The sequence below is a fragment of the Oryctolagus cuniculus genome, chromosome 5 (assembly GCF_051225735.1).
Source record: "Oryctolagus cuniculus isolate XC-2025 breed Fujian yellow rabbit chromosome 5, ASM5122573v1, whole genome shotgun sequence".
Lineage (NCBI taxonomy): Eukaryota > Metazoa > Chordata > Mammalia > Lagomorpha > Leporidae > Oryctolagus > Oryctolagus cuniculus.
Window position 1 is genome coordinate 158,002,425 of NC_142871.1, and position 13,750 is coordinate 158,016,174.

At 41.3% G+C, this 13,750-nt stretch overlaps 1 protein-coding gene across 8 annotated transcripts in view; it reads right to left on the reverse strand.

Annotated features, from left to right (window-relative positions):
• The window catches only part of PHACTR1 (phosphatase and actin regulator 1), a 581,745-nt gene that overhangs the window by 494,943 nt on the left and 73,052 nt on the right, over positions 1-13,750 (reverse strand). The gene's annotated exons all lie outside the window — the stretch shown is intronic.

Genomic DNA, 13,750 nt, shown 5'->3' on the forward strand with positions numbered 1-13,750 from the left:
CTTCTGCTGTTCTCTGTCTCACTACATCCTCCAAGAAGTCCTGCTAGGTGCTAACTCCTGTTCTAGCTGCCAGGGAGAATGAAGGGCAAAGTCACGTGTGTGGAGTTCCCCTTCAGAAGGTGTGGGCAGGAAGAGACAGAACACATGAGTTATCCAAACCCAGGCACCTGCTGAAGACACAGGCAGACTGTCCGTGCGCAAGAGGCGGTGATTGGCATGGGCTCGCATGACAGGAGGAGAAGGCAGTCGAGTGTGGGGAGAATTAGGGTAGGGCCTCAAACTGGAGAAGACTTGGTCAAGATAGGATTGGGAAGAAAAGAAATCATGCAATAGCCTCAATTGGAGGATAGCAAAATCAAGGTAAAATGCATCAGATGTATCCATCTTAAGGGTACCACGCAATGCTTATATATATATATCTTTTACAGATGTATTTATTTGAAAGGCAGTGTGTGTGTGTGAGACAGAGAGACAGAGAGAAAGTGCTTCTGTCTGACGGTTCACTCCCCAAGTGACAACACCCAGGGATGGGCCAGGGAAACGCCAGGATCCCGGAGCCTGGAACTCCACCTGGGTTTCTCACATAGGTGGCAGGGGTCCAAGCACCTGGCTGCCTTCTGCTGCTTTTGCAGGTGCATTTTCAGGAAGCTGGGTCACAAGTGGAGCAGCCAGGATTGGAACCGATGCCTTGAAATGGGGTGGTGGTATTGTAAGCAGCCGCTTCCACTACTGTGCCATGACGCCGGCCCACTTTTCATGTATAAACTCATGTAGCCACCTCTCACGTCAAGATACAGGGCATTTCCAGTAAGAAAGTGTGTGGGCCAACGTTGTGGCATAATGGGCTAAGACACCGCCTGCAATGCTGGCATCCCATATGGGCGCCAGTTAGAGTCCCAGTTGCTCTACTTCCAATCCAGCTCCCTGCTAATGCATCTGGGAAAGCAGTGGAGGATGGCCCAAGTACTTGGGCTCCTATACCCATGTAAGAGATCCAGATGACGCCCCTGGCTCCTAACTTTGCCCTAGCCCAGCCCTGGCAGTTGAGATCATTTGGGGAATGAACCAGTGGGTGGAAGATCTCTTTCTATCTTTCCTTCTTTATATCTCTGCTTTTTAAATAAATAATAAGGTAAATCCTAAAAAGAGGAGAAAACTCGTATTCCTTAACTAAATTTAATTATTAAATCCACAAGTTATTTTCAGTACCAAAAATAGATATATTCTCTAGTGCAGGTTTATATAAATCAGATATGCTTTTGATGTAATGGTTCTAAATAAAGGCAGTGCTACATCTTGTCCAATCTCACTTGCATTTATTTTGCAGGTTCATGTGACCAGGCAAACAGTAATCCATTACATTTTCAGCATTTCCTTCAAACTATTACACTGTCTTCTTCAAATGATTTCTGAAACTCACTCAAATAGGTTACGACTGGTAGTAAAATAAGCAAATGAGGCATCTTGCTCTATCATACTAAAGCCCATGTCTCCTTCAAGCTTAAAAACAATCTAGGAAAGAAGTCTTAGGGCGGACGTGTTACATAAGAAGTCCTCAGAGCCCTTGCGGAGTTCACAGCCATTTCAGAGTCCAGGAAACATGAAGGATGAGCACAGACAAGTGACAGAGAGCCAGCAAGTTACAGTCTGGGCATGAGCGCAAGAAACCGACCGCTTCCTGGGTGTGCTCAGCCTGGTACAGGAGGGCGACGGCGGCCAAACACGATCTTTCTCTAGGAATCTCAACGTGAGACACACACCGAGAGGTGACATGCAGCAGCGTGGCACCGGAGCAGAGGCGCACAGAGAGGAAAGGGAGCGAGGGGAAGGTCAGACAGAGGAAGGAAGGAGACAGATGAGGTGGAGGAGAGAGACGCGCATTTGGCGGGACACGCGGAGCCTGCAGCGCAGAGCTATGCGCCCGGTGCTCCTCAGTGGTGACCCTCTGGGCACTACGGAGCAGCTGTGGACACCAGTCATTGTCGCCTGCCCGCCACCAAATGGCCTCCCGTGTCAGCCGCCGCATCCCCTGCAGGATCTCCCTGGAAGGAGGCTCAGTGCACGCTTGTGTTTTGCAGTCTGAAGGATCCTTCCGCAGACACTATGCAAAATGCAATTGAGACGAGGGTCTCTATCGGCATCCGGGGATGTGGACAAGGGTTTACTCTTTTGGAAGAGTGACAAAATGCTTTAGGGAGACAAGTGTTTGATTGAGTAGTTAAGATACCAGTTCAGGAGCCTGAGTCCCATACTAGGGTATGGGTTCGATTCCTGTCTTCAGCTCTTGCCTTTCTCTCCCTGTAAAGGCAGACCCTGGCAGGCAGCGGTGAGGGACTGACCGGGTCACTGGGTCTCTGCCACTCACTGGGAGACCTGTTTTGGGTTCCTGGCTCCTGGCTTTGGTCTGGTCCAGGCCCCACCGCTATGGGCATTTAGGGAGTGAACCAGTGGATGGGAGTTTTCTAAAAAAAGAAAAAAATCATAAATTATTTTTGGGGAAAAATACCATAATAAAGGAAAAAGGATAAGTTGATAGGAAACAAAGGAGCAATTTTGGTCTCCCTGTTTATTATTTTCTCTGTTTCAGTGAGAAAAAAACAACAGAATTTAAAACAACCTAGCTTTTGAAATTTGCATACCTTGTGAAGAAAGAAATAATCTGAAGGAGTATTTCATTTTCAACCCTTGTAGCTTTCATTAGATTAGTTCTGCTCCTCATCTCCACAAACTGAAAGTATACGAGATTGAAAAGACTTCCTGAGGAGCAAACGTGACCGGCCCGGCAAGATCGGATTTTGAGTAAATTTGGTTCAGGGTTTAAGTAAATTCCACTTTCACCTTCTAGTATTAGGATCCTAGACTCCCTTCTAAGTTGAAGGGCTTCAACTTTAACGCCAAGCTGATAAAATTGTTTTAAAACATATTTGTTTTTTTAACCATTAGAATACTAAAAGACTCATAAGTTTTATTTTTGAGGGAATTTATTATTTTTAGATGAAAGGCCACATTCTAATCAATGGGCTTTACATTTCTATCTGACCATAGAAGAATAGGTTAACTAGAAAGCTCACTTAGAGCACCCCACCCCACCCCATCCCACCCCACCCCCTTTTATTTTTTTTAACCTCCAGGAAAAACATCTGCGCTCATGTCTTCCAGTTAATTCCTGGACATGATATTCCCAGGGTCTGAAGAGGTTTTATAAATGGAGACACTAAAACAGTGTCAGGTGAAAAACCTAATGCAAGAAGACACTGAGGTTTCAATTCCTGGAAACACAGTCTTGACTTGTTTTATTTGTTTACTTTTTGGTAAGAGTTGACAAATAGACTTCGCCTCTCATGCCCCCTTGGAAGAAAGGAACAGCTGCCAAGAGCACTGTGTTGGCAGCAAGTGAGATGTCCCCCAGGCTGTGCAGGGCAGGGTGTCGGGACTGCTGCGTGAGGTCTGCTGTGTGTGCAGCTGCTTACGGAGCACCTGTTACTCCGGCACTAGAGGGGCAGCGTGGGGGGAGCTTCTTCTAACAGTGAAAGCATCTATGTAAATCTATGTAAATATCAACAAGAGCTTTCATTTTCCTTATTGCAAAGCCGTCTATTATAACCACAGAAAGTTAGAAAATATAGATGACTAGAGATGAAACAGCAATCACGACATTCCATCACATAGATGTGAAAACCACACAGACATCCTCTCTCTCTCTCTCTCTCTCTCTGTTCTCCATTAAAGTGCTAGACTTTCTAACAACAGAGCAGTCACAGAACGTTATAACTCACTCTTATCTCATGAAAATCTTTCTACAGGGGTGCTTCACAAAGTTTGTGGAAAATAGAATTAAAGGTTAATTTTGAATTTTGGTACCAAAAATGTGGAAATCCATACATACACATGTATCATTTATAAGATCTTCCTTGTATTTCCTTGTGCCAGTTTTTTGTAATTTCACTGCTATTATTGTTTATTATGGTGGCTTCTAATTTTTACTGTTTTAATTACCCTAACTTTATGAAATGTTTGTAGCCAAGTCTCTGGCAATTTAGTTGATTATTAGGATAATTTTTGGGGTGGAATTGCTGGATCAAAGTGAATGTGAATTTCTTTTTGATATGCATTGACAACTAGCTCTCCTGAAAGATTATAAAATTTATTCCCCACTAATTGTTTTAAAAGTTGAGAAATACACTTCTAAATGTTCCCAAAGACTGCCTAAGAGTTAATAGACTGATATTTGGTTGTGTAGATTAATAATTAGCTCTTCAACAAATGGCTTCTGCACACGTGACCACAATGAATCATACTAATGTCATATTTGGAAGTATGTGGGTGACAAAATACTTTTTTAAACATGAAGATATAATGGAAAAATTACCTGCTTGTCATGAGTATCATGACTCACTGGAAGGTCAGGACTTGACAGTGAACTCTACTTTGAGATGTGTTAGACAAAGGAAGAAAATGTTCCTTCAGATAGGAAGGGCAACGTTCCACACTGTTATCTGTGTTTCTACCATAGCCTGGGGTATAAATCTAAACCAACCAGTTAACATTAGGGAAATGGTCCTGAACCCAAGTGAAAAATTCAGTCTCTGAAGATCATACTTGGAGACTCAAAATCTGTTTAAAATAACTGAGGCTGAGGTGTGAATATCTCATATATCATCCTCACTCTCCCCTCCCAGGAATTGAATTCCGTAGGTTGTATTGGATGACCACATCACACCAAACACAGTGGATGCAGATTATTACAGCAGAGTCTTCATCGCTAAGGCTAACGTAATGCTGCTGGAGGACAGGGTAACAAAAACTAGAAAAGATGTGAGAGCGCTCAAGCCAGGGACAAAAGCAGCAGCAAGCTGTGCCCCTGATGGTTGGCGAGCGTGTACAACGAACGGAAGAATTTAAGGTGGATTCATTGGGGAGGCTGTGTTGGTATGAGATTTTTGATAAGAGTTCCTGCTTGCTCTTTGAAAGGATTTCACTTTTCACTGTTCTAACCAATACAGTTTGCTGGAAGACTAAAATATCTGAAACCAGCACTGACAGTGGCATCTACCTTCCTCAGTCTCTTGGGTGACTGAGCACTCAGCCCTGGCATGCTCATCAGCACCGTCCCTCTTTAGCTGACATTCTCCAAGGAAGCACTATCTTCCACTTCACTGCCATCGGCTGGTTGGGAAAGAAAATCGAATCAGTAAATATTTTGGTTTTTTTTTTGTTGTTGTTGTTGTTTTTCAGTTGCAGTCACAGAAAAAAATGCTTTTCAGAAAGATACAATTAAAACATACAAATGATATTCATTCACTCATTCACCCATGAACTATTCATTGGGTTTTTACTCTCTATGAAGCACTGTGATTTTTTTTTTTTAATTCCCATTTCCACAAGATAATTAAGCACTGGAAAAATCTATGAAGGCACACATGTGTTACAACATCGTCTTTCAGAATCACACTCTATGTTTTCTGAAACAGGGATTTGTTTGCCAAAATACATGGGAAGAAAAAATAAGCATCTTTGTGTTTTCAACCATCACAGCTACTTTGAAAAAATAAGTCATAAAAATAGTTAAGCTCGGAATGGTAATTGCTCAACTTGTCATCTGATTGCAAGATTAAAACTTCCACAGTGGTAACTGCAGCAGCGATCAGGCAAACAAATCCACAATTCTGAAAATATATGTCCTACTGACTATGCTTTTTAAGGGTAGTTATTTTGCTGGGGACTCTGAAGTTAAGTATTTTAATCATCTTAAAGACTGGATTTATAGTTATTACTAGTAAAAATGTATAATGCAAATCTGATTTATAAAAAATTCATTATTTCACTAAATAGTATCCTATAAAAGATAATATTCTGGTATTAAAACGTTGGAAAAAATCATGTTAGTAATGGCAGAAATCACATTCTTTAAAAAGGAAGACCTTTCACAAAATCCAATTAGCATTGTTTTAAATTCTCTGCTAGACACATTTCTATTATATAACAGACCAGATGTCTACATTTCATTGCATAATCTTCCAAATGATGTGAGGTGATGTCTTCTGAGTGGTCCTCAGGATACCCCAATCCTATCACATAGATGGTGTCAAAACCAGAACACTAAGATATTCAACGTGCATTTGGTAGGAAGGGATAGGAGCAGAGAAATTGGGACTTGAGAAGTAGAAGAATGAGAATACAGCATTATGAAGCCAAGGGTTGCCAGTTTCATGATGGAAGCCAAAGTTAACAGAGGCAAATGCAACTAAGAATTTGAAGAGAAGCAAATATGAGGCCACTCAGGTGGAAGCCTAGTAGGTCACTGGTGTCTCTCAAAGACACCAACCCAGGAGCACTGTGGGGCACATACTGGGGACTGGGGTAAGAATGATGGTGACGACAGGGAGGCTGCGGATGGCTGCCAAGGATTGTTTGAGAGTAAGAGGATGTGAGACAGAGGCTCAGGCTTTGTAAATATTGCATACTTCAAGAAAAGGGAGTTGGGGACTGACAATCATTTTGAGGTACTTTGACCTCAAATAAAACAGATCATGGAAGAAGAGACTTATTTTAAAAGAGAAGTTGAAACACTTGTTACCTTCAAAAGTATTGTTAAATGAATTCCATACAATGTGTTAATTGATGAATTCCAAGTGTGATATTTTTAAGAGTACAGATGAGTCATTCTCTTCCTGATAAGAATTTCTAACTTAACGAGCAAGACAGCTTGACGAGGTTTTGCCTTAAACTTTACCAGAAAATGTTTAAAAAAGCCAAATCCCGAACAGCCCACATAGAACCAAAAAGGAAAATTCCTTCATAGCACAGAACAGAGGAGAAGAGAGCTGAAATTTTGAATAACACGCAAAATAGCAATTGCTGTTCTTGGACAATTGTGTAGTTATAACTACCAGGATATATTTTTGGGATAAATTTCTATGGATTAATTCTATTCCATTTTCTGGAGTACCTATTTATATACATGTGAGTTACTAGTATGCTCTGTGTCTACTAAAAATATTTGATGAGATTAAATTTAATAAAATTTATATAGGAGATTTTTTTATACAGCAAAGAATCAGGCTGTAATGGGACTGTCTTCTTTCTGATACATCTGCCTTCAGTGAATCGTCAACTTTTGCATAGCTAAAACCATGCACGATGCTTCCTTATTCTTCTGAGACCATCACCTGCTAGCCATTCCAAATGAGACAGAACTTAGGAGAAGAATTTGAAAAAAAAATGCATGCGACAATGGAATTCTCAAATTCTTGACGTAATTCAACATTTTTAAGAACCTTCTAGAAGTAACTAAGATGCAAAGTCATTGTGTTTGAAAAGGCTCATCAGATCATTTGATCAGAATGTACTTTTAAAAAAAAATGATTTATTTATTTGAAAGTCAGAGTTACACAGAGAGGAGAAGCAGAGTGGTTGGTCTTCCATCTGCTGGGTCACTCCCCAGTTGGGTGCAACAGCCAGAGCTTCGATGATCTGGAGCCAGGAGCTTTTTCTGGGTCTCTCATGCGGGTGCAGGGTCCCAAGGACTTGGGCCATCTTCCACTGCTTTCCCAGGCCATAGCAGAGAGCTGGATCGGAAGCGGAGCAGCCAGGTCTTGAACCGGTGCCCATATGGGATGCTGGTGCTTAATGCCAGGGCCTTAACCTGCTGTGCCACAGCGTCAGCCCTGATCAGTAGGTGCTTTGACAGGCCTTTGATTTGAAACTAAATTAGCAAAAGAAGCAAATAGCCACCAGGTGATTCCAAGATACAACTCTGTAGGTGGTATTTATCCTCTCTTCTTATAGAAGGAAATCACCACATATTTAGCCATGCTAACGTCAGATTAATATCATAAGCCAGCTCTGAGTACATTTTTTTCTCACTCTGCACAGCAGTGACAGAGCCCAGGAAAAGAAACACAATTTGTAAATGAGTAGTTGACCATTTGCCACTATTTAGAATGTTGTTCCACTATGTGAAATCTGGTTCCACTGCCTGGAGATTTCCTTTCGGAAGAGAATAGACTAGAAATTCTGAGAAGGAGTGGGGTAGGGGTCAATTTTGCCTCCCAGAAACACTGCCTGCTTCTAGAGAGGTTGTTGGTGGGTACAACTGGGCTGCTTGACATCTGGATGTACCTTGCACCCGTAATGCTTGCAAACAGCTTGCAAGGCACAGGGCAGCTTTTATCCCTTCAACAAATAAAACCCTGGGACCAAAGTAGAGAAACTCTGAATTATAGCACAGTGGACAGGAATTTAGAAAAGAATATGGGGAGTGGAGCCAGCATTGTGGCATAATGGGTTAAGCTGCTGCCAGATGGGGGCCAAATGGAGACCCAGCTGTTCCACTTCTGATCCAGCTCCCTGTTAATGCACCTGGGAAAGCAGTGCAAGATGGCCCAAGTGCTTGGGCCCCTGCATCTACATGGGAGACCCAGATGAAGCCCTGGGCCCCTGTCTTCAGCCTGGCACAGCCTAAGCTGTTATAGTCATTAGGGGAGTGAACAAGCAGATGGAAGATATCTCCCTCTCTCCCTCTCTTTCTGTCTCTCTACCTTTCAAATAGATAAGTAAAGCTTTAAAAAGAACGAATGTGAGAGCATTCTCAGTAGCGTTCTTTAGTATGAAAAGACACTTGGTATCTTCTTTTCCATATTTATTAAAACACATTTTCTACTTTAAGAGTGCAAGACCAACCTGGCTGCTTAGAAAAGTTCATGGAAAAATGTAACTCAAAGATGTTTATTTTGGTGCCCAAAATTTTGAAATTATACACACAAGGGTCTGCAAAATGTAGATTATAAAGAAACTACATGGATTCCAAAAAAATTCTATAGCAACATAAACTTTTTTAAAAAGACTTATTTATTATCTTCCTGTAAGGGGCCTTATGTGATCTGCAAAAATGATTTGCTGTCCCCTTGACTCAGAACCCCACAAAATCACACACATCAAGAGGTTCACGTCTTCATGTTCACTTTAAGAACACCAGAGAAGCTGCCCAGACCAGCAACCATATACATATCTGAAGATCTACCAAGTACCTGAAAGACGTCACATTAAAGAAGCAATGTGTGCCGTTCTGTCGTTACATTGGTGGAGTTGGTAGGTGTGCCCCAGGCCAAGCAATGGGGTTGGACACCCCAAAATAGTGCTGAGTGTCTGTTGCACATGCAACTTATATCTGCTGGTTCACTCCCTAATTGGCCACAATGGCCAGAGCTGTGTCAAGGTGAAGCCAGGGGCCAGGATCTTCTTCTGGGTCTCCCATGTTGGTTCAAGGGCCCAAGGACTTTAGCATTAGCAGGGAGCTGGATCAAAAGTGGAGCAGCTGGGAATTGAACCGGCTGTTGTCATCCAAGAGTAGGAAATGAATTGATTTGATTTTCATTTAAAACAGGAAAACAAAACTCAAAACTTGAGGTCACTTTTAAAATTCCTTCTCTTGGAACAAAATGATAAAGATGTGAATCTTGGGGCCAAGGGGCTTTCTACTCAGCAATCCTGAGTTCCATGAGGTGTTCAGCTCCTACATCACTAAGCTTATGATTTATAGTTCATGGACTCTAAGTTGCTTGGTCGTAAGAAAACATTTTAACATTTAAGAAATGAGAATACATCTTCTGATTGATGTGACAAAAAAGCACAGTGTCATAGTTTAATTGATTTTCTCTCTTTTGCTGGCAGATACAATAAAAATACGTCCTAAGTGGGTGGCATTTAGATTCAGTGAAATAAAGGAAATGTGTTCCAGTGTCTTAGCAGCCCTGGGATCAGGTGGGTCATCGCTGATTGCTCCTTTTTTGATGCTTGCACAAACATCAGTTTTCTTCCTGTAACTTGCTCCTGTGCAGCTCCTGTTTTAGCCTAATTACATATTCCATTTGCCAACACATAAAAATGATGAATTTTGTGGGCAGCTTTTTGTTCCTAAAGACTGTTCCTTTTCTTTTGCATTATCATAAATTGCTAATGAGGAGTAAAAACTTATGAGAACTAAAAAATATTTTTTTCATAAATAAGTTGTTGGCTGGAAAAGATGAGCATGGCTTGGAATTAGACTTACTCATCATCTTTGGCATTAAAAAGCTATATAAATTTTATTCCAATCATATAAAAATATATAGACCCATTTTCTACGATTTAAAGAGTAAAGTAAATGCTTTTCATTTTTAAATAAGATTTATTAATTTATTTGAAAGGCAGAGTGACAGAGAGCAAGAGAGAGCGAGTACATGAGAGATCTTCCATCTGGTGGTTCATTCCCCCAAATGGCCACAGTCTTCAGGACTGGGCCAGGCAGAAATCAGGACCCCAGAGCTCTATCTGGTCTCCCACATGGGTGGCAGGGCCTGCTTTCCAGCTCATGAGTAGGGTCCTGGTTGGAAGCAGAGCAACTGGGACTTGAACCGCTACTCCGACGTGGGATACTGGAGTTGCAAACAGCAATTTAGGCTGCTGCACCACCCAACCTCAAAGTAAATACTTTTGAAAGTGTTATATGAGGTCAAAATATATGTTCCCTATGCAGACCTTAAAAGTTGAATTGTAAGAGGCTTCTAATGGCGACATGAGCAGTGTAAGACAGGATATCAAAGATTGGACATAACAATTTATGCAGTCACTTTTAGGAAATTGATTCTGATTCATTTAAGGAAAGATACTGGCTTAAAGGTTGCACAGGACCTCCTATTCCAGTATTCTAGGATATGGGGGAAGAACAGAGGCAGGGTTGCTACTTGGCCTGATAAAGCTTCATTAAATAATTTCCATTTGGAAACAGTTTTTCTTGCATTTTATCTCAAGTTTCCTTCCCTTAATTTAACCTCGTTAATTCCATCCAAGTCTCCAGATGATCTCTAAGATGCCTCACAGCTTTCAAATCCCAAGATTCTCCTGCTTCCTCCTTGAACTTCTGCAGACTTCTTAGCTCCTTCTTTGCAATTAATTCCTCCTCCTTGTGCCATCCAAGTCCTGGCATATTTGTCAGAGAAGCAGGGAGGATAGTCTGTTCTTTTTATTTTTATCCTTATGCGTGAACCCTTACAATGACTTTTCATGGCCCCTCCTGAACTTGTTCCAGGTTGCCTACACTCTTGATACCAAGATGCCCATGCCATACACAGTTGGGTGTACACTGGGTGATGCCGATATCTAATCCGAGAGGGCAGGTGCAACAACACTGCCCATCAGATCATGAGTCTTGCAGCCCCTGTAGTCCCTCTCACTGACATGCACAATCAAATTTCAACAGCACATTAGATTGTGTTTTCCTGATTTATTTGTACCGATCGTTTTAGTCGTTCATAATTTTTCCCTCTAGACTATGGCCAATATATGTTAATGTGCTCTAAATCTTCTCCAAATTACAGTACCAACACAAATGATTAACTTAAGGCACATCTATTTTTAGATTTTATATCCTAACCACAAAAACCAAAGGCCCTAAAGAAGCTCAGCGCATAATTACTACACACTACCTTCCCAATGGATTCATTTTATCTTTTAAAAAAGTCACTCAAAACTTATTGGCACAGTTCACCACACAGAAACTGAGAGCTGCAAGTGTTCCTGCAAAATGAACCAGTCAAACTGATTTCTAAATTTCTTTAACTCCATATTTTCTGGATTGAACAGCTCAGCCTCTTTATTATAACCTCTTTAATCAACCATGCATGTTAAAATTAGGAACCACTCTCTGGATGTAAGAGGAAAAACAACGCCATACCATGAGTAACAAAATCAGTTTGTTTAACTTGAGGCTGGAGAAAAGTTTGTAATAGGCAGAAAATACCAAAAGGATAAAGTTACTTTCCCTGCATCTGGTGCTCACTCACTTTTCTTCTTGGGTTGTAGCCTTTTGGTGAAATGCCCAGACTTGGAGATTTTTCTGTTGCACATATGGAATGATAATCCCTATATTTAAAAAATTAACTCCAAGGATTTATATCCCTTGGAACTCATTTTAACCATGGAAAAGAAAAAAAATCCAGTCTAAGAAGATGGGAAAATTGAGTTTGAAACTTTTCTTTGCCAGTGCTTCTTGCTTATATGGCCAGTTTTTTGTTCCTTCTTTATGAAATAATGGAAAGAACACGGTTTAGAGGTTAGGAGACCTGGTTCTGGGCATCAGTGTTTTCATCAACAAAATGGGAGTAAGGATAATTAAAAACTGGCACATAATGTTGATAGATTAAAAATTCACATACATTGTTAATGTCAAACTGCAAAATAGTATATCACGCAGTAGCATTAGGCCATAATGAGTTCCTATGTATTAATTTTACTACCTGCAGTAGTAAAAAAAAAATCCAGCTAATTTTTTTCTATGTTCATTCATTTGGATAAAAGCTTGCCAATGAAAAATTCCATAAAAATCCACCTTTCTTTTGTTCTGTTCAAGGTCATTTTAAATTCAGGTTAACTCAGGAAGAAAACGTTACTGATAATTATCATAAAGTCGAATCACATGATTAGACTGTGTGGTCAGGGCTACGGAGATGGCTGACACGTCAGAAATTTGTAGCAAGTGAGCTTCTCCCAGTGATGTTTGAAGGAGAAGGGGCAGGTGCCCTTCCGCGAGTGAGGTTTCCCTGCACTCGCCCCCATTCCCAACGTACAGGACCTCCTCCGTTGCAGCAGTTTCCCTTTGCGTTTTTACTGCTCTTTTATTTTCCTACTAATACACAAGCTACAAAAATATTACGGAGGAAGTGCTGAAAGAAGGATTTGTTAACAGGAGTAATGCATGAATCACGTTTTCACTTGCGTGTCCCAAAGGGACAACCACTGCAGTTATCAAATTGTGTAGGACTCATATGTGACAAACGTGTAGATTATCCATCAGGAAAAGCGCTGTAAGTCGTTGGCCTTGAATCATGCCATGACATGAGCCCGTGTGTGGATGGTTTTTGGTTGTTGACCTCTGTTCTCTGACCCCTCCCAGGGGCCACTGTAAGTGCTTGGCTGCCCCTTAGCCGTTTGCAAGTTGGCTGTGCTGCATCTGCTGTGCACACCCTAATCAGTTATGTCCATTACTCCTGGAAAGCTGCAGGTTTTGTAGAATCAATTCTCTTCTCTACAACTGGAGGCCTACATAAATACTCTGTCTATACCTATCAATCAATCATCCATGTCTTATCTGTATCTATCTCTCCAACTGTCTTCTCTCTTTCTCTCATTTTCTCTCAAAAACACACAGATACTCCTAAGCTTTGGGGTTTGACATGGCAGGTCTAGGGTCTGCCTCTTTCACTGAAAAACCTTGAGTCCTTGAGCAGATTGGTTAGCATTTCTAAGTCTCAATATTCTCATCTGCATAAAAGAGGCGACAACAACTGCTCTGTGTCCAGCACAGCATTGGGGGCACAATGGCCGAGACATATGCTCCTTGGTTCTTTCTCCTCCTGCTTACACCTCATCCAGGGAACTCCAGCTTTAGAGTAGCCTACTTCATCTACCATCAGACCAGGGAGAGTTCTTTTCTATCTGATGCCACCTTCATTCACCCCAAATCACATCTCCCAGTTACTTTCTTTCCCCATTTCTCCTCCTGTGGAACCTCTGGGAACTAATGCTTAGAAGACATGTTGGGAATCTTAGCCTGAAATCAAATATCAGAAGGCAAGTTAGTTATTCAGTGAAGGTCACATGTTACGGCTTGAGTATTAGTTTGGATGCTGAATGTATTCAAGACCCATGCATCAAGGCTTTGTCTCTAAAATCTTATGTTACTAGTACAAAGAGGGTAGGAACTTAATCCAAT